This window comes from Eutrigla gurnardus, assembly GCF_963514095.1.
Source record: "Eutrigla gurnardus genome assembly, chromosome: 11".
In the NCBI taxonomy this organism is placed as follows: domain Eukaryota; kingdom Metazoa; phylum Chordata; class Actinopteri; order Perciformes; family Triglidae; genus Eutrigla; species Eutrigla gurnardus.
The window spans coordinates 25585996-25610786 of NC_139925.1; the positions used below are offsets into that span (position 1 = coordinate 25585996).

The 24791-nt window shown below is 40.2% G+C and overlaps 1 protein-coding gene across 3 annotated transcripts in view; it reads right to left on the minus strand.

Moving 5' to 3' along the window:
* The window catches only part of rasgrp3 (RAS guanyl releasing protein 3 (calcium and DAG-regulated)), a 69659-nt gene that overhangs the window by 37014 nt on the left and 7854 nt on the right, over positions 1-24791 (minus strand). The window contains exon 1 of one of the 3 annotated variants that reach the window (XM_084021634.1): positions 11153-11251. The exons of the other annotated variants lie outside the window; for them this stretch is intronic. The gene's annotated coding sequence lies outside the window, so the exon portion shown is untranslated. Of the gene's footprint in view, positions 1-11152; positions 11252-24791 lie in introns of those variants that run through there. 3 annotated transcript variants of the gene reach the window in all.

A 24791-nucleotide genomic window follows, 5' to 3' on the forward strand; every position in this document is an offset into this window, starting at 1 on the left:
GAGGGGGCAGACCCCCGTACTAGTGGTGCATCGAGCATCACAGACGCAGAGCCCAGGTGCAGCTCGGCCCTGGTGACGTCGATGTAGGCACCCCACTTGGTTAGGAGATCCAGGCCAATGATGCAGGGGTCTTGGATCTCGGCCAACCAGAAGTTGTGGTTGGTGATTTGGCCAGCAACAGACACCTGAACCAGCCCTTCTCCTCTCATCTTGGCCCGCCCACCAGTGACTGTGGTTATATGGTGTTGTGTGATTTTCCAGCCTCGTGGCCTGGCGTCCTTAGTGTTGGGCAAAACTCCTGGTCGGACCAGGGATACAGTGGAGCCGGTGTCGACCAGAGCCCTGCATGGGGTCCTGTTGAGTGCGCAGTGCAGGTACAGAGTCCTCGACCGCTGCCCAGCCAGCCTAGTCTTGCGTATGGATCGGTGAGGGGTGGTGCATCGTTCCCGGTAGGCGGTCCCCTCATTGTGCCCCCCCGGACTAGTTTAACGGAGGTTGGGCCGGTATGGGTCCAGGAGCCGGGGCTGGGCAGTGGCGTGCCATGTGGCCTGGTTCCCCGCACCTGTAGCAGCCCTCCAAGTCTCTGCGGGGCCGCCCTTGACGTCGCTGTCGTGGATGGGGGGATGTGGACGTCACCTGGCGTGCCACCTCCTCTTAGTCACTTCCTTCGTAGACCGCTTGGCACGCCCGGTGTCTCTCCCGAGGAGCGTGGTCCTTTGGCTGCAGGACGTGCTCTACCCGTTCTGCCTCGGTTAGTGCTGAGGGAAGTGTCATTGGCTCAAACAGGCGAATGTGCTCCTGTAGTCGCTCTGGTTGGAGGCCCCGGATGAACGCTTGGAGGGCGAGTTCCTCCTGTGTGGCACTATTGAAGGTTGGGTAGCCTCGTCTTGCGTAAAGCTGTAGGTCAGCAGCGTAGGCGCCTAGCCTCTCCCCTTCTCTCCTCTGCCGGCGAGCCAACTCATTCCCGGCGTCCTCAGGGAACATCCGGTGGCTAAACCAGCGCTGTATACCCCGCTTGATGTCGGTCCACTGTAGGAGCTCCCCTTGCTACAATATTGAAGGCACCACTAAGAAGAAGGTATGAAGCTAAATTATTTGAAACCAATTTCCACTAAAGCAGAAGGTGGGGCATCCACCCAATACATAATGCATTTTTCTCTGCTAATAATGTATGGACAATTTCACATACACAGAGGAAATAACATTAACAGCAAACTTGGAGTAATAATATCATTTAGTAAGTTGGGAGATAGTATTAATGAAAATATAAACACAGACAACATGCAGACCCATTGTATATTTCATACCATCCAGGGTAAATTTCTAATCCTGTAAGTATTAAACCCTGATATAATGTTGCATTTTGTGACTCATAATAGTCGTACCAAGAAAGAACGTGTGACGGCAGTTCATGAAATAGTCTATACAGATATCTCTAGTATCATTCATGACTTCGCCACGTTTTTTTTTTTTTTTCAGTTGGGACAATCTTACACTACAAAAGTTTGGTTTAGGCAACAAAACCTCTAAGTATGGTTTAGGAAAACCATTATGGTTAAAAAAAACCAACGTTGTTTAATAAACAAAACCAACATTAGGTTTAGACAACAAAACCAACTTTAGATTTAGACAAAACCAACGTTAGGTTTAAACAACAAAACCAACGTTAGGTTTAGACGACAAAACCAACGTTAGGTTTAAACAACAAAACCAACATTAGGTTTCACAAAACCAACGTGAGGTTTAGACAACAAAACCAACGTTAGGTTTCACAAAAACAACGTTAGGTTTCACAAAAACAACGTTAGGTTTAAACAACAAAACCAACATTGGATTAGACAACAAAACCAACGTTAGGTTTAGACAACAAAACCAACGTTAGGTTTCACAAAAACAACGTTAGGTTTCACAAAAACAACGTTAGGTTTAAACAACAAAACCAACGTTAGGTTTAAACAACAAAACCAACGTAAGGTTAAGAAAACAAAACCAACATTAGGTTTAGACAACAAAACCAACGTTAGGTTTAGACAACAAAATTAACATTAGGTTTAAAACAACAAAATAAATATTAGAATTAGACAACAAAACCAAAGTTAGGTTTAGACAACAAAATGAATGTTAGATTCCACAATGCTATACCATTAATAGATCTCAACATTGGAACACTACAGCTGGTGTTGGTGACCCATAGCATATGTGCCATCACCACTTCATTTCCAGCAGATTGTTGAATCTTTTATGACCTACTTTGGGTCCAGTCGAAGCTGTGTAGATTTAGATACAATAATGTGTATTCTCTCTCACAAACCAAGTAAAAAAAACAAAAACAAACCATATCCAAACTACGGATGAATTCTAACATCATTAGCTCCTAATAAATAATAATAATAATGGATTGCGGAAGCATTGCTGCCAATCTGCGCCGACGGCCCCTCAGACCACCAAACATACAGCAGTCATACACATTCACACGAGGGAAGCTGGGTGAAGTGTCTTGCCAAGGACACAACGTTCATGACACAGTGACAAGGGTGGGGATCGAACCGCCGACTCCCTGAACATTGGCCAATCCGCTTTACCACCTGAGCCACATTCACCCCTCTAGACACCCTCAAGACAGCATTTTTTTCTTCTTCTCTCATTTCCATTGACACTTGTGGTCCACTTTATGTGATGTGACGATTACAATCAATCCTACAGCTGATCATACTTCTAAGCCAAATTCATTTCAGGGAACATGCTCTGTTGTGCCTTTTCTTCAGGCTGTAGCAACAAAAAAGTGCGGCCCTTCTGTTTATATCAGTGATGTCTCTATCAATAACAGGGATATTTTGACCCTTGACATGACATTTTTTCATCCCAAATAATGATGATGTTTTTATTTCCTGGTTGGATGTTATATACTTGGTGGTGTTATTTATTTTATTTTTTTACCTATACGACAGTAACTAATACATGACATTTGCACAGATGTCAGGTTTATTTGTACCAATAACAATGATAGGTCTGCTAACAACAAATAGATGTCTATGCACATGAGTTGACATTTTTAACATTATTTATGGAAATTACCAATAATAATAAAATCTAAGCTAAAATTCCCAGGGTGCAGGTTGTGGTTAAAGCCAGTAGAGAAGGTTGGAGAGTTTTCAAAACTTCAAGCTATGAAAAAGGAGCTAGAGTTTGGTCCTCATGAACTGCTGCTGTGCAGACTGTAGTTAGAGTTTTGCACATGTAGCTGCAGTTGTGCCTGTTGTCGTTTAGCAATCGAAGGAAACTGTAAGTTTAGTAAACATAACTACATAGTAAGGTTAAGACAACAAAATGACAAATGACCCTTGAAATTTCCCTTGAGAAGTAATTCACAATGCAGTTTTGAGTGTGGGGACATCATTTTTAGGAGATTAGGCTGAGACATTAGACATGTTTTTGACCATGCTGTTCAGATGCAAGAATAAAAAAGTTTACCACTGAAGTCACATGTGCAAAACTCTCATAGTCTGCACAGCAGCAGTTCATGTGGATCAAACTCTAGCTCCTTTTTCATTGCTTCATTAAAACTCTCCACACTTCTCTCCTGACTTTAACCGCAACATGCACAACACTGTGGATTTACAGCACTCTGTTCAAATGTCAACACACCGCTGTCTAAACTGTAAACCTCACATTCAACACAGGATGATTTCAGTCTGCTGACTTTCAAACACTGATGATCTTCAGCTGAAAGTCTCAGCAGGTGTCTGGTTTTAGATGAGAGTTAGTGAACACATGGAGATATAGAGAAAGACAGGTTGGTGGAGGGAGAAGAGTGGCAGGGAGACAGGTTGGTGGAGGGAGAAGAGTGGTAGGGAGACAGGTTGGTGGAGGGAGAAGAGTGGCAGGGAGACAGATTGGTGGAGGGAGAAGAGTGGCAGGGAGACAGGTTGGTGGAGGGAGAAGAGTGGCAGGGAGACAGGTTGGTGGAGGGAGACCTAGAAGAAGATACAGACAGATATATAACATATATAGCAGTTTTTACTCTAAAATATATTTTTACAATAGGACCCAAAGGCAGGAGGAAGAGGAAGGATCTGTTGAAAAGACGCACTGGCCAAAATCAAATGTATTCTGTGATGCGTGTGTCAACATCAGCAATCAGTGTGTCTGTGTGTTTTACTGTGAGTGTGTACACACTTGAATGAATGAAGACATTGTTCTTTGACTTTAAATGGATAAGATCTTAAAAGGGGGACAATGCTTAGATGTGGTGATTTTTAATGTGTCTGGTGATTTCAGTACTATCACCCAAAAGTTCTTATTCATAAATATCACTAAGAGCACTCTGAAGTAGCCTTTGACTTATGAATGACTAGGAGATTTGTTTATGTGTAACCTCATATAAGCCCTTTCCCGGTCAAAACGTGTGTCCTATCAATCGCTGCTGATAGAGAATCTTCATAGATCATCAATGCTACACTATTGGATAAATGTGATTGTTAATTAAATGTGGGTACAAAAGTGATACACAGTTGCAGAAAAGCCAAAGGTATACCACTTTAGATTATATTGAATATATGAGTGTAAATGTAAATGTTAATACTTATATATTAAGTTGTTTTCATGATAAACCTGTTAGCAATTGCTCATTTAAACTCCTGTTACATACAGTACAACATTTTTATGAATTTGGGCGTAGTGCTTCTGTCCACATTAATACATGTAATTGTATTACATATCTCAACCAACTCCTGAGGGGAATATGTGGCACTAAAGATGCTAAAAACTCCACTCTGTTCCACAGTTAGTAACTGTGTCTGTCTGCTGTTTGCTGCTGGACAGACTGTGTACAACAGGTTTATTCAAGCCTTCTTCTCTAAAAACAGCAGCGTGTTTCTGCTGGAAACAAGGTTGATTAGAGCAGTTAGAGTGAACCAAAACAGTTCAAGGTTCATTTATAGTCATTGTACAATGGAATGCAGCCGCTTTTATGCTACAAAACAAAAACATTTGACCATTTTTGTAAATTAACGCACTCTCTCAGATTAAATACCTTTTGGAATGAATGTCCATGCAGGCCATGAAACGAAAACAATGAGCTGAAAGATCCTAAAATTAGGTCATAGAGTCAGTTAAAGGATTTCTTTGGAAGAGCTCAGTGGGACAGAGGGTGTCGTTTTGGTACTAATTATCTGTGAGTTCAACAGTACAAGCGATTCCTTTCACCTCACACAAAGTCGATTGAATCATTGCAAAATTTTAATTAGTGCAGCTTTTAAAAACAAAATAATACTCCAAAAGGACTGAATTGTAATATGAGAAATACATTGTGAAGCAGTGTCTGTCTATACAGAGTTACATGAACCATGTGACTGCCTGGCAATGAGATCAAGGAGTGTCGTAACTCTCTTTGAATGGTACGGCTGCAGCCCATCTACTTCTTTATAACCTAGGCTGCCACAGCAGAGAAGTGGGGGGCCCAGCCTGACCCGAGCTAAAATGACTAACCTTATCATTTCATGTTTCAGTATCAAAATGATATAATTTAGATAATCTGTGTAGGTCTGCGATTAGACTTGATACAATAATAATGTCAACTAATTTAACAACTTTCAAATATAAAACATTGCCTTCATTGGATTAGTTATTTTGGAAAGGTCTGCATTTAACTCTGAATTCTTCTTTCTTCTTCTTTTGATGCTCAATAAACTTTACATTAACTGCTGATGAGAGGTCCATAGTACAACCGTGAGCAATAACTGGGTTGTTTCTATAAGACAGTTGCTGTTTTAAATGTACTGCGTCCTCACACTGGGGCATAGCTAGAGGATGTTGCCAGGTACTCGTCAGGCTGCTGTGAGACATCCACCAGGCTTTCAAGTACAATGTAAACCCATCTGTGGCAATATTACATGCTCATAGCAACTGAAGTTAGGTGACGTAGTGGAGCGACAAAGTCCACGTAGGGAGGTTATGCAACTCACATAACTTGACTATGTAATGTATTTAAACCCAGAACAAAAACGTTCATTAGGCCTAACAAAGCAGTCTAATCCTAAATTTAGAGACCGACACTTGTGGCGAGTCGGCAGTGAGAAGAGGATGTTTATGCATTTGGCACAAAAAGTAACAATTTTTAAATGTTTTCTGTTAAAGTGTAATCTTAAGGACTGGCCTTGTTAGGTGCTTGTGAGGGTTTTGTCCTCCCCTTTAAATCCTTGTTTGGCTATCAACCATCAAGCAGCAACAATGGTAAGTATGGCATATTTTGGATTCTGTTTCCAAGCATTGAGACGCTTGAAATAGATTTTCCATTCGTCCATTATTTATACCTACATATACTGCAAGGTCACAAGGGGCTGGAGGTTGTGTGTGCATTATCAATTGCACAGCAATATAAGACATTCAAGCACTTGTCAAACCCATCTGTGCCAAAACATTCACCTATATTCACCTTCTCTATATTCAGATCCACAACAGCATCATATGAAACGTTACTTTAAGAACCAATATTGCTGGGACCAAAATGGAAAATTGCAGATGAACATTTAATCATTAAAAAAAAATCACATTATAGACTGCTGAGTAACCCTGTAACAATTTGGCAACAACTCAGCACATTGACCAAATGATCCATGCATACTAGGTTTTGTCTTGTTAAGGGTAATGACAACTCTTGAGTTGCCTATCATTTATTTTGATTTCATATTGAAATAGATACATGTTTATCATTGCTTATTCTGTCTACTGAAGAAATGTAATTATCATCAATGTTGGCTGGTGCACTCTTACTGCAGATTTTGATCTTGGGGGTTTTAGTTGTTAAAGACAATGTTGTTGTTTGACGTCCCTTGAATGCATTTTAAAGTATCACTGGCTGTTTATTAAATAAACATAACGTTTTAAAAGCCCATATTGGACATCCTGGGTCTGAATAAACCATTATCAATACTTTTAGTAAAGTGTTTTTTTTCCATAGAACGGACTTTCCCAATCAAATCAATGTAGCAGGATGGTCAGAGTGGCGGATATTTTTATGTGCACTGTTTCCATATTGACAGTTACGTCAAGTGGAATAGCAAGAAGCATAGAGAGACAGTCATGAGTAATATTTAACAACTTAATGCTTCATCCACACTCTAATCTCACCGTAGGAAACAACATTGATGTTGTCAGAAGACTAACAACTTTGTTCACATCATGCTCTGTAAGAAGTGCAACATGAATGCTAGTTAACTAGTGGACAGCTGACTAGTGTGCTCGCCTGCTAAATCTGTCATTCTTTAATGCAACACTGGTTACAGAAAATGAGCCGAGGAGCAGGCTGGTCAGCAGCAGAGCGGAGCCTAAGCCTTGGTTATGCTTCCACGTAGTGATCACGCAATGGCCACGCAATGGCCACGCAGTTGCTTGGAGACCGTGATGGTTCTGCGTTGGGTTTATGTGTCGAAATGCAATTCAATGCCACACCGGTAGAGGGCGCTATGTTTTTTGTAAAGACTGACCGACCAACCGAGACTCTTGGCGTATATCGTCGTTAGCCTCGTTATAGCCTATTTGTTTACCTTCCGGCTTTAAACATCCACAATTTTTCAGTGTTTTATTCCTTTGTGCAAAAGCGACAAGGTGCAAACAATAAAAGTATTAAAAGTTTAAATGGCGCTTTTTATGAGTGGAAACCGGAAAAGCGGTCTCCAGCGGATGTAATTAGCGGACCAATCACAGCCAATGCCGCTGCGTTGGTGTTGCGTCGCCTCGACGCGAGTCTAGGTTTTTTGGGAGGTGCACGTCAGGCCCTTGCGGTGGGTCCGCAAGGACGTAAAGGGTCCGTAAGCCCCCTTGCGTTGTGTCAACGCGAGTGCATAACTTGGACTTAAAGCCGTGGTTATGCTTCCGTGTAGTGATCACGCAATGGCCACGCAATGGCCACGCAGTTGCTTGGAGACCGTGATGGTTCTGCGTTGGGTTTATGTGTCGAAATGCAATTCAATGCCACACCGGTAGAGGGCACTATGTTTTTTGTAAAGACTGACTGACCGACCGAGACTCTTGACGTATATCGTCGTTAGCCTCGTTATAGCCTATTTGTTTACCTGCCGACTTTAAACATCCACAATTGTTCAGTGTTTTATTTCTTTGTGCAAAAGCGACAAGGTGCAAACAATAAAAGTATTAAAAGTTTAAATGGCGGTGTTAATGAGTGGAAACCGGAAAAGCGGTCTCCAGCGGATGTAGTTAACGGACCAATCACAGCCAATGCCGCTGCGTTGGTGTTGCGTTGTCTCGACGCGCGTCTAGGATTTTTGGGAGGTGCACGTCAGGCCCTTGCAGTGGGTCCACAAGGACGTAAAGGGTCCGTAAGCCCCCTTGCGTTGTGTCAACGCAGAAGCATAACTTGGGCTAAACACTCCCTCCACCTAACTCCTACCAGAGAAGGATGAGATACCTTGCTAACTAGATACCTCGCTAACTAGATACCTTGCTAACTAGATACCTTGCTAATGAGATACCTCACTAACTAGATACCTAGATAACTAGATACCTTGCTAACTTGATACCTTGCTAACTAGATACCTCGCTAACTAGATACCTCACTAACTAGAAAGCCTTTCTAACTAGAAACCTCACTAACTAGATAACTAGATACCTCACTAACTAGAAACCTAGATAACTAGATACCTTGCTAACTAGATACCTAGATAACTGGATAGCTCGCTATGTCGCTATGTATGTGGATGTCTCCAGAGCTGCACCCTTTCTCTTCCTGTAGAGGTGCAGCAACAATGTCTAACCCCACTTACTGTGTGTTGTCAACAACTCACAATGATTAACATTTTATTTTATACTAGGCAAATGGTTTCATCAAAAGCTAAACTCAAGACAATCAACAGCATTTTAGCTAACAAATTAATAAAATTAAAAAAATTAATTAAAAACACGTACCTATGAAATAAATAAAATGCCAATGTAATTAATGGCACTAAATATATAAATAAATATAAATACAGATTTATTTATTTCCGGAGACCTTTATTTCACAAATCCACGTAATGAAAGTCTTCCGAAATACATTCTGGGAAGGCCCTGCACATGCAGAACAATGTGAAACAAGAGAATGCTGTGCTGCTCTGGTGCTGTTACTTTGGACTGAGTCTATGAGATAACCAGGCCCCAGTCATTGACATAAATAATCGTGGCATTATGAAATAAAAGCCCCTTGCAATAAATAATTATGCCATTATAAAATAAAGGTCCCCTGCAATAAATAATTATGACATTATGAAATAAAATTCCCCTGAAATAAATAATTATGGCATTATGAAGTAAAAGGCCCCTTAAATAAATAATTATGACATGAAATAGAAGTCCCCTGAAATAAATAATTATGGTATACTGAAATAAAAAAACACAGCAATAAATAATCATGGCATTATGATATAAATTAGACAAATAAATATGAATTTGTGGCATTATGAAATAAAAGTCCCCTGAAATAAATCATTATGACATTAAGAAATAAATTACAGAAATAAATATGTATTTATATATTTATTGCCTCATTTATTTATGTCAGGATGTATTTAATTTGCATAAATATTTATTTATGTATATTTTTATTTATATATTTATTCAATATTGGCTTAAATAATAATAAATGTATCACATTTAATGCAAAGATGTAGTCCAAGGTGCTTTAACAAACAGGATTAAAATAATGCACAGTACAATTAATGGCATTCCATACCCTTTTAATCCTTATCTGTGCAAGAAATATCACATTCATAAAAGCAACATGACATGTATCATGGGCACATTTTTGGACGTCAGAAGACGTAAATTTGACTTGTTTACCTTTGCTCTAATGCTGACATGAAGTGTGATGAATTCAATCATTTCTTTTGATGGGGAGCTGTAAATTCCAATAGTGCTAGAAGCTATGTGCAGCATGCCCACACACTGAGCTCTTCTTAAACAATGATTAATTTTGTCTCTCCATTCTGGGACCTGAAGTCGACTCCAGAATGTTTCGCGACACAGAAGGTCACCAGTTTAAGACAGACGCGCTCACATTCACACGTACAGGTATTTGAAAGTCTTCATACCCTGCATGTCTTTCGTGTATGGAGGGAAACCAGAGCCCAAAGAAGAAACCCACTTGGACAGTCCTCATAGAAAGCCCCCCAGCCACGCAATATTTCTACTACAACAGCAGGGCTTGACTGATCGCCAATTATATAGCAAAGTTTCATGAGTGACACATTTGTTGGTATAGATCTTGACTCGATGTTGCTTGGTGTTGAAGTGAGCATCATTTAAATGTCACATTTAAGTCAAAGCAGACATCAAATATCAAGCAAATGCATGAATGAAAAATAAATTAAAAGTACAAAAATCTACACAATTAAAGCAAGGACACTTCATGATGCTTGCTCCTGACAGTGTGACGCATAGACGCCTCACAAACAACAAACAGGCCATTCTGGAACTTTCAAAGTGTTCTCTTTTACTTTGTCTGTGTGGACATCACGCTGCTTTCACGGTGCGTAAAACGTTGAAAATGCGTTATATGTCAATTTCTACGGGATACACACACTGACACATTCTTATGTTTTTCCTCCTTTTGATTTCACAGCCTGGCTGTGCATGTTACAGTCAGCTGTGCCCTTTAGCATGACTTGTGCTTTTCTGCCTCCACAATGGGTCACTGTGTCTGTGCCTATGGTTTGCCGATGCGTCATTGTGCGTTTTATGCATAGTCCAGTGACATAGACTGCTTGTAGGTGCACCCACAGACGTACATTCACACAGAAAGCATATGACAAATGCTTAGACATATACCTGCACACCCACACATGGTACACTGCTCTCAAAAGCCACGTCACCCAACAAGATACCAATTTAACAAAGTTGGACAGACACAACTGTAATGAAAGGCAATCTTTGACTTGGTCTTTATACCACACACACACACACACACACACACACACACACACACACACACACACACACACACACAACTACACAAAATAAATAGCTGAATGAAAAATGTAAGCTGTCAATTTGTCCATTTGTCTTGAAAGGCAACAACCAGCCTTTAAATGTTGTTCAAACAAGCAGCTATAAATACCACACAAACTGCACAATCTGTATTTCACAAGCCGTCAAATCTTACCCCCTGAACAGCAGCGTGACTGTAACCATCCAGGCTCACGATCAGTCCCTCCACTGAGTTATCTGTAACTGCTGCCGGCTGCTGCAGGCTGCTACTGGCTGTCAGGCAGAGAGACTCCCATGTTGGAGCTTATACTACGCTACAGTATGACCTCCTCCTCCTCCTCTTGTTGGTAAACACAGCAGCCTGGAGCAGCAGCAGTCCTGCCATGTGACCTTAGCCACACACACACACACACACACACACACACTGCTGCCCATTAAGTTGGAATATTTTGTTTTCAGACACAATCCTGCAATGCAATGATTACTTTATGTGTCCCAATTACCAGGTGAAATTAATTCTTGCATAACATTTGTTTGCCGCTATAAAAGACAATTTTGCAAATTGTTCCAACTTATTATGGGTGACCCTTTATATATACATATACTTTACTGCTTGAAAATTCACAGGACTGGGGATCGTTGAAGTAGCCTGATTTCAGAACAGCTTTTTTTTTAATGTTGCAATGCATGCTGCAATGTATTTAGGTTTTATTTTGCAATACAATTGTCGGAGTAACTCAATATTACAAAAATAGTTGTGATTTTTGTTATTGTTATATAATTCATGAAAAATCAAAGGCAACTTGTTTCAGTGAAAAAAAAACTGCACTGTTCTGAGTGTTCTAGGTAACGTTAAAAAGAATCAGGACAACACAAATTCAAACAAAAGGTGCTTTATTGCTAAATGAAGGTCACCTGGGGGGTTTCTTTCTCCTCTACCTCACTCAGTGACGACTCTCCATCATCGCACATCAAATTGTAAAATCATGAATGTACCAAAAACCATACATAACAATGGTGAACAGCATCCTGTGCGATAAAAGTGAGTCCTGGCCCTTCCAGGGTCCACCATGGGACCTTATTTTGGAAAAATAAAAAACAGCGAGAGACAAATATGTTTTTGATCCTGTTTGAATGTTTCATGAATTACACATATAATCTTTGTCAATTTAAAAGACAATTTTGCAAGTAGAAGGAGGGTGGCGTCGAGGGTTTTCCCTATAATTTAGTATCATCTTGTCTTGTGCAACATAGGCTGTCACTGACACAACTGTTAGCTTGTCTTGCTAGCTAGCTAACATAGCTACGTCCCATCACTTATGTAACATTATCTTAGCTGATGTGTTTTATTCAGCGACTCTTTTTATTAGCAGGAAGAGAAAGAAGGAGAGAGACCTGTTTGTTAGTGTGAGTAACGTTACATCCTGGTACCCAACACAGAGAGACCTGTTGTTATAGTAACGTTACATCCTGGTACCCAACACACAGAGAAACCTGTTGTTATAGTAACGTTACATCCTGGTACCCAGCACACAGAGAGACCTGTTGTTATAGTAACGTTACATCCTGGTACCCAGCACACAGAGATACCTGTTGTTATAGTAACGTTACATCCTGGTACCCAGCACACAGAGAGACCTGTTGTTATAGTAACGTTACATCCTGGTACCCGACACACAGAGAGACCTGTTGTTATAGTAACGTTACATCCTGGTACCCAACACACAGAGAGATCTGTTGTTATAGTAACGTTACATCCTGGTACCCAACACACAGAGAGACCTGTTGTTATAGTAACGTTACATCCTGGTACCCAACACACAGAGAGACCTGTTGTTATAGTAACGTAGTAACATAATATTGGACAGATTATTGTAAACATGAGTTGATGGTCTTGAGTCTTCTTCAATCCAGCATAATGTTCATTTAGTAAATGATGGTGCATTTAGAGTCAAATATACCATGAAGCAGGGGATGCTGATTGACAGGTCGCTATCACGCTACCAATGCAGTTAGCTACAAAGATGACTTTAACACTTAGCTGTAAAGGTGACCTTAAATTATGAAGCTAACTTTATTAACAGCCTCACAGAAGTCAGATGTATCCAGATCCAGTAAGATTGGAGTCCAAATATCGTCACTCCCTTCACTGGTTGCAAAAGATCCAAGAGGCAATGTTACAATGACTACATCTACTTCTTATCAGTGAAAAAGGAACTATCCTCTGATAGGGAAACTGTGTCTTCATCACTTGACTATACATCATACAGTGCAATTTAATAAATATTGGCATGTGCATCTTTAATATCCGACTCTGCATTACTAGAACATTTGGCAAAGACTGAAGGAAGCAGATTTCATCCTTTTATTATAAAAATGTTTATATTATTGCTGCGCAGCGCAACATTGCCCCTCCTGCCGGCTGCTGCATGACAAATCAACAATGTGCGAATGCATTAGTCAATAGTGGTATAATATGACTGCCCTATTTTAAGACCACTACTAGATCTGATTGATTCAATGAACATCATTAGTGTGCTAATAGCTCAGTGGTAGAGTAACTGCCCCATGTACCGAGGCTCACTGCAGCGGTTGCAGGTTTGAATCCGCCCTGCAGCCCTCCTTTAAATCATGTTCAATTATAAAAATGTTTATATTATTGCTGCGCAGTGCAACATTGCCCCTCCCGCCAGTTGCTGCGTAGCGCAGCACTCAGTCTCCTGCCGGCTGCTGCATGACGAATCAGCAAAGCTGTGCTACGAAGCAACCGGCGGGAGGGGTAATGTTGCGCTGCGCAGCATCAGGTATAAATGGGTTATACAACTTCCTCTGCAAAGTCAGTTTTTGAACTGTGATCCGCTTTTGTCATCAAGTTGTTTGAAGAAGATAGATTTAACTAAATTAAATTTTAATTATAGTGTCATATCACAAAAGAAGTTATCTCAGGACACTTAACACAGTGAGCAGGACTAGAATACGCTCATGATTTTCAGAGTTAATACATACTCTAAATATCAATCTAAAACTGATCTAAAATGTAATGTTGTTCTCACAGAGTTTCAAATGCAAGCAGACACGTACACCAGGTAGTGTGTTAGGATTGGATGTGATGTTCAGAGCAGAACAGACAGGCTGGAGTCATGTGTCGTCTACTGCTGGAGACAGATGTTACATCGACCTTGGGTTCAGACAGCTGGTAGGACGGCTTAAGCGGATGGCCTTGAGTTTAGGCCTGTGTGTGTATGTGTGTGTGTGTGTGTGTGTGTGTGTGTGTGTATGTGTGTGTGTGTGCGCGCGTGTGCATGTGTGTGTGTGTGTGTGTGTGTGTGTGTGTGTGTGTGTGTGTGTGTGTGTGTGTGTGTGTCCTGTTTCATCAGAGAGTGCAGAATCTCCACAGCCTGGTTGAGTAATTCCTGTCAATTTTACCTCATTAGCTTCTAATAAGATGTGATTAAAGTGATAAAAAGATGAATGTAATGCCATTAATATTTAGTTGGGTCTTTAACTATTACTAGTCTATAGTTGGCTTCTATTAATCCCTACTGTAGACTAGTGGATAAGGATGTCATGTGATTTATGAATAGGAGAAGAGAATATAGAATATAGAAGGTGTACAACAATTTATCCGAAAAAGAAAGCAAAGCTTTTACATAACTAAGGAACGACAACAGCATTGTTATAAAACCTGCAGACAAAGGGGGCGTTATCTGCATACTAAAACCTGTATATTACACCAAAGAAGTGGGGCAGTTGTCAGATACCACTTCGAAATAGTCAAAGATCCAACTCCCAATTATAAAAACCTAGAGATTAATTGGAAGCAGGTGGCCTTACGGCCATACCACCCTGGGCACGCCTGGTCTCGTCTGATCTCGGAAGCTACGCAGGGACGGGCCGGGCCGGGTCAGAACTTGGATGGGAGGCCGTCTGGGAATAACAGGTGCTGTAAGCATTTAGGCGTGGATTCTCTCCGGGTTCTCCGGCTTCCTCCCACAGTCCAAAGACATGCAGGATGGGGATAGGTTCATTGATGACTCTAAACATAAATCAAGTGAATTACCCTAAGTGAAAAAAGACACTCTATATACATATGCAGCCATATAAACACCATAATATAATAATATGGATGTACTGCAATGGGTAGCAAGATGTCTCCCAATTTTAGTTCCAAGGCTGTTTCCAAAATAACTATGTCCTCTCCTCTGAAAATCCCTTCAAGGAACACATCAGTATCTCAATCGCTGCCATAAAGGTATAAAATGTATCAGCAATTAAGTGTTTTCAGATATTCTTTTTAACCTATATTTTTATATTCTATTTTTTTATTTCTGTTGGTTTTTTGTTTTGTCTGTATGTTCCACAGTTGTTCTACAACCTTGTATTTCATCTATGTTTGACCAGTAACAGTTTCATTTCCAGTTTTCTCTTCCAGACTGGATGAATCTAAGGGTCTAAAGATAATTCATTTGAATATTAGGAGTCTTCTGCCTAAACTAGATTTACTTCGTGCATGGGTCTTTTTGTATAAACCTGATATCATTACACTCTCTGAGACCTGGCTCAATAACAACATCTCTGACAATGAACTAAATATTGCAAATTATGTTCTCTATAGATCTGATAGACAGTCCAGGGGTGGAGGTGTGGCTATATATGTCTCATCTGACCTTGAGACAGAGCTAGTTGTTCCCACAATTGAGCCCCTATATTTTGAATGTATTTTTATTAGAATTATTTTTCATACAAATAAATCTCTAATCATTGGTAGCATATATAGGCCACCCTCCACTTCAGCTGAGTCATTTAATTGCATGATATCTACTATTAACTCCTTCTATAGTAACAATGAACTCATCTTACTTGGCGACTTTAACAAAAACTGGTTGGATAAGTCATCTAATAAAGAAAAACAATTATTTAATAATATCAACCTTACTCAACTAATTAAGGAGCCTACACAACTTACTTCCCTAACCCTAACCCCTAACCCTAACCCTAACTTCTAGTTACTTCTAGAACCCAGTCTTTGCTCGATTGGATTCTTGTGTCTCATCCTGATCGATACTTAAAGGCTGGGATTATGTCTGATTGCTTTAGTGACCATTCAATTGTTTATTGCGTATGGAAAATTTGATTACTTAAATTGCCTCCAAAATCAGACAATATAAGAAACTTAATGTTGATCTATTTATTAATGATTTGGTTAACATTAATTGGGATGCATACCAACTTATACCCTATGCCCAACTTATACCCTATGCCCATGATGCCTGGAATTTCTTTTACAAAGAATTTCTTGAAGTTGTTGACAAACATGCACCTTGGAGGACTGTAAAAGTCAAGGGTAAACACCTTCCCTGGATCAATTCTGAGCTCATTAGCCTTTTCAGACAGAGAGATAAAGCTTGGAAAACATTTTGTCGCACAAGAGATAATACTGATTGGGAAGTGTATAGGCATTTACGTAATATGAGCAAAACAAAAACCTGTAATGCAAAATCCAACTATTACAAAGAATCTATTACTTCTGACTTTAAGAACCCTAAACATTTATGGAATAAAATTACAAGTATTTTAAATATCTCTAATAAATTTACAATTAATAAAATAAGAGCTGCTAACAACATAACTCATGATCCATTAACTATTGCCCAAACATTCAATCATCACTTCTCGACTGTTTGCTCATCACTTCTACCCGAATCCTACTTGGCCACATGCACCCCTAGCTATATTTCAGCCTGTTCCAGTTCTTTTTCATTTAGAAGCATTTCTCCACTAGAAGTCCTGAATGCCATTAATGACTTAAAAATAAACAGCAGTAAAGGACTTGATGGTTTAGAGATCAGATTTATCAAACTTGCCTCTCATGTTCTAATATACCCACTTGCTGATTTATTTAACCTCTCACTGTCCACCTGTGAGTTACCAGCTATCTGGAAATGTGCACGCATCACCCCACTCCATAAAGGGGGGGACCAACTTGACCCAAACAATTATAGACCAATTTCAATTATCTGTTCCATCGCCAAAGTATTTGAAAAGTTAATTTACAATCAACTCTCCCATTATCTCACTATTAACAATTTATTATCACCATTCCAGTCCGGATTCAGATCTAACTATTAAACAACAACAGCTCTGCCAAAGTTTACTAATGATGTGTTCTCTGTCGCAGATAATGGTAAACTCAATGGTGCTATATTTATTGACTTAACAAAAGCCTTTGATTTTGTTGACCGTTACTTGCTGCTAGACAAGCTTTATTGGACAGTATTGGCCTCTCTCTTAATGCCGTTCAGTGGTTTAGCGCATGCCTTCACAACAGAAAACAATGTGTTGTTATACATTGTTATAAATGGATCTCAATCTGATTTTCTTGTCCAAGAAAGGGGTGTCCCACAGGGATCAACTCTGGGCCCGCTATTTTTTTCTATTTTTGTAAACGATCTACCATCAAGTCTTGTTAAATGTCAGGTTCAACTTTATGCTGATGACACCTTCATATATACATCCCAGCCTGACTTACCACAAATACAAGCCTCCCTTCAGTCTGATTTTACAGAGGTACAGAAATGGCTATCATGTAATAAGCTTCTTCTTAACAAATCTAAATCCTACATTATGATATTGGGGACGAGGCAAAAGCTGAAATCTAAACCTGATTCTTTTGAAATTAACTGTATTGACGACACACCTCTGCTTAAAGTTGAACGTTTTAAATACCTAGGTGTATGGCTAGACTCTCAACTCACATTTAAACTTCATATCATGTTATACGCAAAGTCAATTTTGGTCTCACCTCATTATACCGCTCTCGTAACTGTTTTACGCTAAGTGTCCGGAAGAGACTTGTTAATCAACTGATACTTCCAATTATGGACTACTGTGATGTAGTATATCAAAATGCTCACAAATCAGACCTTGTTGCACTTAACACAGCCTACAATAGATTTGTTCTTGGATGCCCTTATTTCACCCATCACTGCACAATGTATACTAGACTCAACTGGCCATCACTAAAGGTAAGAAGACATTTACACTGGTATTTACTTATATATAAATGTATTTACTTTAATTACCCCCCTTACCTTCAGCAGTTTCTATTACCTTACACATCAAATTATAATATCAGACATTCTAACCAACTCTATTTTTTTGTTCCCCTTGCTAAAAAATCAATTGGCAGAACAGCTTTTATGTTTAAGGCCCCAGCCGACTGGAACAATTTACCTGCTAATATCATGTCTATTTCCTCTATTTCCTCACTGCATTTTTTCAAGAGTATCTTGTCTTCTCACTTTGTGATGGCCTGCTCCTGTGTTCAATGAATTGTCTGTATCATACATGCCCAATAGGCTTTGTTAAATTGACTCAATTTATGTATTTGCTGTTTATTTAATGTTGGCTATTATGGCCCTCTTTCAGTTGTAATATTCCAATGTTTTTCATGACAATCTGTGGTGTGTCTGTTTTTTGGTTTAGGTTTAGGTTTTGTTTTGTTTCTGTTTGTATGTTTGTGTTGGTTGATTCTTTGTTGTGTATTATGCAATGTATGTCTGGACGCCCTCGAAAACGAGATGGTGCATCTCAAGGGGCTTATCCAAATAAATAAATTTGAAACTATATAGAAAAGAAACTGACCAGTGTTCTCTCTTTTTCCACCCTTTAGTCATTTCAGGAGAATCTGCACAAAAGGGACGATGTGCTCATTTGGGGAGTCACACAGAGTGAGCACGACAAGAGGCCGTTGAGAGCACTGTCCAGCTGCAGGAGGCAGGAGTGACACTAAATGACAAGGATGAAGTTCCTAGATCATTGAGGCATCAGGTGTCTGTGCCAACCTTGATGAAGTGAGTGCTGTGAGAGCTATGAAGGATCCGACAAACGTCAGTGAAGTGAGACAATTTATTGGGATGACAAACCATCCAACCGTCCACTCAGAGACATGCTGAGGAAGTCAAGCATGTGAGCCTGGGGGCCACAAAAGCAATGGGCTTTCGACAGCATAAAGCCGGAACTGACTACTCCTCCAGGGTTAGAGCTGTATGATCCAAACGCAGATATACTAGTCCCTGTGGTTTTGTTGTCCTATGGAATGGGCGTTGTTCTTCTCGAGTGGAGAGAATGAGGATTGTAGACCAGGTGTATGTTTCAAGAGCCCTCAGCTGCACATAACAAAGATATGCCCAGATTGAGAAGGAGATATTAGCCTCCGCATGGGCAGAGGTTTGTTGAGTTTCTCATTGGAAAAGAGACTGACCACAAGTCTCTGGTGACACTACTAGGCTCAAGGAACCTGGATGAACTTCCACCATGTGTACAACGCCTACGTATGAGACTCACGACATTTTCATCATATCCATGTGTCTAGCAAAGAGATCACGACTGCAGATGTATTGTCCATAGCACCTGTAAGCAGCACAACAGAGGGGATTCAGGAGGAGGAAGTCATTCTGTACACTGACTCTGTCATAGCAAACCTTTGTTACTGTTTGACTGCAGACTGGTGATACCAGCATTATCAGAGCACAGATACTGACCAAGCTGCATGAGGGTCATTTTGGCATAACCAAGGGCAGGGAAAGAGCTAAACAGTCTGCTGTTGGGCCTTGGCAAAGAGCTGACAACAATGATAGAGAAATATGACTAATGCCCGCAAAAGGACAACCCTCAGATAGACTATGCTGCCTACTGATTTCTCATCTAGGCGCAGGTCTACAATAGGAGCAGTCTATTCATTGTGGACTATTGCGCAAAATTCTTTGAAATAGCCAAACTAACATCCACATCCTCAGAAGCTGTCATTGAGCACTTCAAATCTACCTTTGCACGTCATGTTATACCGGAAGGAGTGCGCTCAGATAATGGACCACAGTTAGCATCTGAGTCCTCAGACTGTTCAGCCATGTGACATTCAGTCTACACTTTCAAAGGGCTATAAGGGCAATCAAAAGTCTTCTCAAAAAGTCCAGTGATCTGTATATGGTCCTCATGGCCCACCGCGCTGCCCCTTTGGCTAATGGCCACAGTTCCACAGAGTTACTCATGGGGAGGAGGATCTGAACAACCATCCCTGTCATCCCATCTCACCTCAATCCAGCCTGTGTGGACATGGAGAGCCTGAAGAGGAAAGGGGAAAGTTACAGACAAAAACAGCAGCAAAACTACAACAGAAGACATAAAGCACATGACATGCCACCCCTGCAACCTGGGGATCATGTGTGGGTAAGAGACATGTAGCAGAGAGACACAGTTGTGTTGGGGGATGTATATCAGGGAGAAACCTTTGTGATGTTGTTGTTGCCGGAGGGCAGAATAAACTTGGTGTTGTTCAAGTGACACAAGAGTGGTCATGTGTGTGTGTGTGTGTGTGCCTCCATACTCATTTAACATTGTACCCATAAACAATTGAATAGAAACTAGCAATTCAGCCCATAGGGTCATTTTCTCATTGATTGCAATCAGACATCGTTTTGCAACCAGAGAAGTTGCCCCCAGACGGCCAATAGAGGGAATGCAATTTTAAGGCACTTCAGTATTGGCTTCACTTTTCAGAAATGGAGGTTGCCTGTTATGTTGGCCAGTTATTGCATAATACCTCAGACTGAAATACCTCAACAACTATTGGATGGGTTGTCAGTGAATTGGGATAAATAGTAACCACGTCGGTTATCCCTTTGCTTTTTTGTTCGTCAATTGCCAACCCTCGGTCAAATCTTTAATTTGCACTTTGGTTTATGGCCAAATGCTTGCTGAACTAATGTAATTCCCACCAGCCGCAGGGTTATGTTGTGTCTGTTGTGCTATTTAGTAAATGTAGCATGCTGATGGTGAACATGCTAAGACAGTAAAAATGTGCTGCTTTTACTCCAACTAACAGTCCCATTATTAAATTAAATTAAAACCACCATCATTCTTTTCTTTTTCCCTATCAACTATTCCTTTTGTTAACTCTTTTAGATGAGTTCTGCCTGCGTCTAATATCATAGTTTGAGGCACCCGATTCCCCGGATCCAGGATATGCTAGACTCCCTGACAGGCAGCTTTTGGTTTTCAGTCCTGGATCAGGACATGGATCAAGGTTGATTGATGACTCTGAATTGCCTGTAGGTGTGAATGTGAGTGTGAATGGTTGTTTGTCTCTACATGTCGGCCCTGCGTTGGACTGGCGTCCTGTCCAGGGTGTATCCTGCCTTCGCCCAATGACAGCTGGGATCGGCTCCAGCCCTTCCACTATCCTGAATACAGGATAAGTGGTAGACGATGGATGGATGGTACTAAAATGGTGTCTTACAAGTGTAAACAAGGTAAAGATGGTAACAGACTACAGTGAAAGTTGGCCGTTATTTATTCTAGTTACAGTGGAAAATGCATACCAGTAAGGTAATTTGTTTACAAAGCCTGAAAAGAAAACAAGAAGAATGGTTATTTTGCACCAATGGTAATATTATTTTCCGTCTAAGCATGTTTAAATATGTATGTTATGTTGACGCTAATTTTCGCTGGCATTGGTAGCTAGCCACTAGCTATGTTTATCAGTTATGTGACATCCTTAGTTTAATGGTCCATACGTTAGATTGTATTTTATGTTTGTAGAGTGAGTATTAACATGTGTCATGTTAGGTACTGGAATTCATGTTAGTTTGAGACTAGAGTAACTAACATTGTTCATTGAGTTGTGACTGTAAACCTGAATTAACAGGAAATACGTTCAGCCAAACGCAGAGGACATCGGTAGCAGTACGAGACACCGATGTCCATTAAAGCAGTGGTCCCCAACCCCCGGGCCGCGGACCGGTACCGGTCCGTGGATCAATTGGTACCTGGCCGCAGAAGAAATAAATCATTACTACCGTTTTATGTATTATCTGTGTCTAAACTATCTTTTATTTTGAAATTTTATTTTGAAAAATGACTGGATTCTCTCGGTTACTTCTCGGTCACTTGAGCGCCAAAGTTTAACCCACAAGCTAGCAAAATTAGTATTATTTAATTGATTTGGCGTTATGGTGAGTGAATTTTCTTTCTCAATAAATAAATTGGATGTTAACTAACATGCACACAGTGAAGCTGGCAGCAGCCACATGTTACAGACACAGTCTGTGTAGCAGGTAAAACACCCTGCTGCACCCTGCCTACGGACACTGCGCCTCCCTTCCCCGTGTAGTTTAACTGTTTGAACGATAGTAAAGGGCAGCATCTCTTTAGCGATGAAGCGAACTACACAGTCTGTGAGTGCGCACCGTTTTGCACTGTCCTGTTTGTACGACTAAACGCCAGCGTGATTGTGGAGTGTCGGGAAGACGGGGATGTCGCATCTGTAGTATTTTTTTTTTCGCCAGCTGGGAAAACTGCATCGGATGGTTATGCTTTAGGCGGAGATGCAGGTTTGTTGTATTGCCGCGTTTAGTTGCTGTTGTTTTCGAACAAATGCGATATACCGGCTCATTCAGGTTGAGTGGTTCACCGCGGTCATTCTGTTTGAAACCGAAGTGTTCCCACACGGCAGCTGTCAGGTTTGGCTTTGAAACCAGTTCCATCTTTTTAAAACTCCAAATCTCAACTAGCGTGTTTGCTACTCGCGGGGCTCCGACGACACCAGGGGTCCGCCTCCCCACACAGACATTGACACTGACAGGTAACTGACACGACACGTGACGTCATCAGCTGTAACTGCCGCTAAGCTTAGATGCCTGAACAGGCACTAAAAAGCTGCTCTGTCAACAAAGCAAGGAGAAGATAACAACACACACAGAGGGAGAGCAGCTTTTATGATCTGCTTAGGTAGACATTACTACACGATATCTTTAAATAGACATTCGTTGTTTGACAATATATTAATGCTCTGAATGTTGTATATTCCTCCTTTAATTGGTGCATTTTCAAATCATGGAGAAAAATGATTCTATTCTAAAAATATTTTTCTTCTGCATCTGCATTTGTTTGTCTATAAACGTCATTTCTGACAAGGCCTGTGGCCAAACTAATAAAGTAATTTACTGATGCTCTGTGAGTGACATTCCAAGAATCAAGGTTGTGAGTTCAAGCCAGGAAAAAGTAGGTCATGCTCTCACAGGCAAACACAAATTTATGAGTGTATTTCAGCTTGTGCGGATATTGAAACAAATCAGTCATAATGAGAAGATGTGTCGTAGAAAAGTTAAAAAAAAGTGTTAAAACACTTTTACAAACGAGTATAGTTCGACGAGATGCTTCCTGTTAGGTATAAATCAGATATACACAATTCTGAGATTGGCTGTGCCTGCTGCCATGTACTACTACTGTTGATACTATTACTTCTGTTGACACTGTTACTTCTGTTAATACTACCACTACTGCTAATGTTACTACTACTATACTACTACCAACACCAAGGGCCTGGGCTGCACGAGATTTCTGCCTAAAAGCCTGTTAACAAAGTTTTTTCCTGCCAATGTAACTGAAACGCTTGCATTGACTCTGAAAATCATGAGTGTATTCTAGTCCTGCTCAATAATTTAAGTGTCCTGAGATGACTTCTGTTGTGATATGACACTATAAATACAATTGAATTGAAACTGAGTTTCCCTTTATCTCTTGAGTCTAAGTACCAACACTTCAGACTCCTTTTAGTCCCACAAAGATAAAGATGCACACAAGCCACCAATGTGTGTCCACTCAATAAAGAACAGCCTGTGTTATGTTTAGACTCCATCACCAAAGGATTTTGATCTTTTCTACATTCACTCATCCATCACAAAGAGCACTGAGCTGATACACTGGACAATTACTGCCTCTTCCCCTGAGAATACGCCACATGATGCTCACATTTATAATGACCAAAAACTCCACAGAAGGGCAAGATGAGTGGACAGCTTTACATATTTAAATATTTTTTCTACATTGAAAAATATTCTACATTGGGTTGTACAAAACTGAACTAAAAATGTCTAAATATTGTTTTTCTAATAAATAGACAAATATTATTTTGGTCCTGTTTGAATTGTGCCATGAGTTACACATTTGTCTATTTAAAAGATAATTATGGAATCACATTTTAGTCAAAAGTCAAAAGCGAGTGCGATGAAACATGCTCACAAGCGAATTATATGTAATTTAACTCTTGCACAATATAGGTCCCAGCACACAAATTCAATCACTGCGAGTAGAACAGTCAGCTGCGAGCAAGAAATAAAACATAGGGAGAGGCAGCTTGGCGATCACTAGAGGGCACAAGCGCTCTCGCTCATTCTGCTCTCTAGGTATGATTTCTGCTTGATTCATTCTGCTTGTTTGCTCACCAGCCACTGTGGCTAGTTGTTTCCCAAAGTTACTAGCCACTTAGCAGTTTCATAAGCCACAATGTTTTTGTTGGGAAATTCTGTTTTATATGATTAAAATGAAATTAATTAAAATGAACTTGAATTAGATTTGCAACCCTTTTAAATGTAAATGACCTCTGTGCACACCCAAGTCAGGATTACATAAAGACTACATTTCATTATCAATTATTTAATTCTGATAAGGTTGTGTGTAAAGCTTGTTTCTTATGAAAACATGCTGCCTATTAAGACAAATACATAAAAAGGGTAGCTTCCTATTGCATATAAAGTGGTGCAGGTGTGTATAAGATTAATTAAAAAGATAAAAATGAAACAAAAAAACCTAGCATGAGAAATGCTGTCTGTTTAAATATTTTCTTAACAAAGAGGAAAGAAGAACAAATCATTTTGTCTAATCAATTAAAATGTATAAAACTCTGAAAAAACACTTGACTTTACATTTTTAAGTGATACCGACTAATAAGATATACTGATAAGATGGCTTCATCT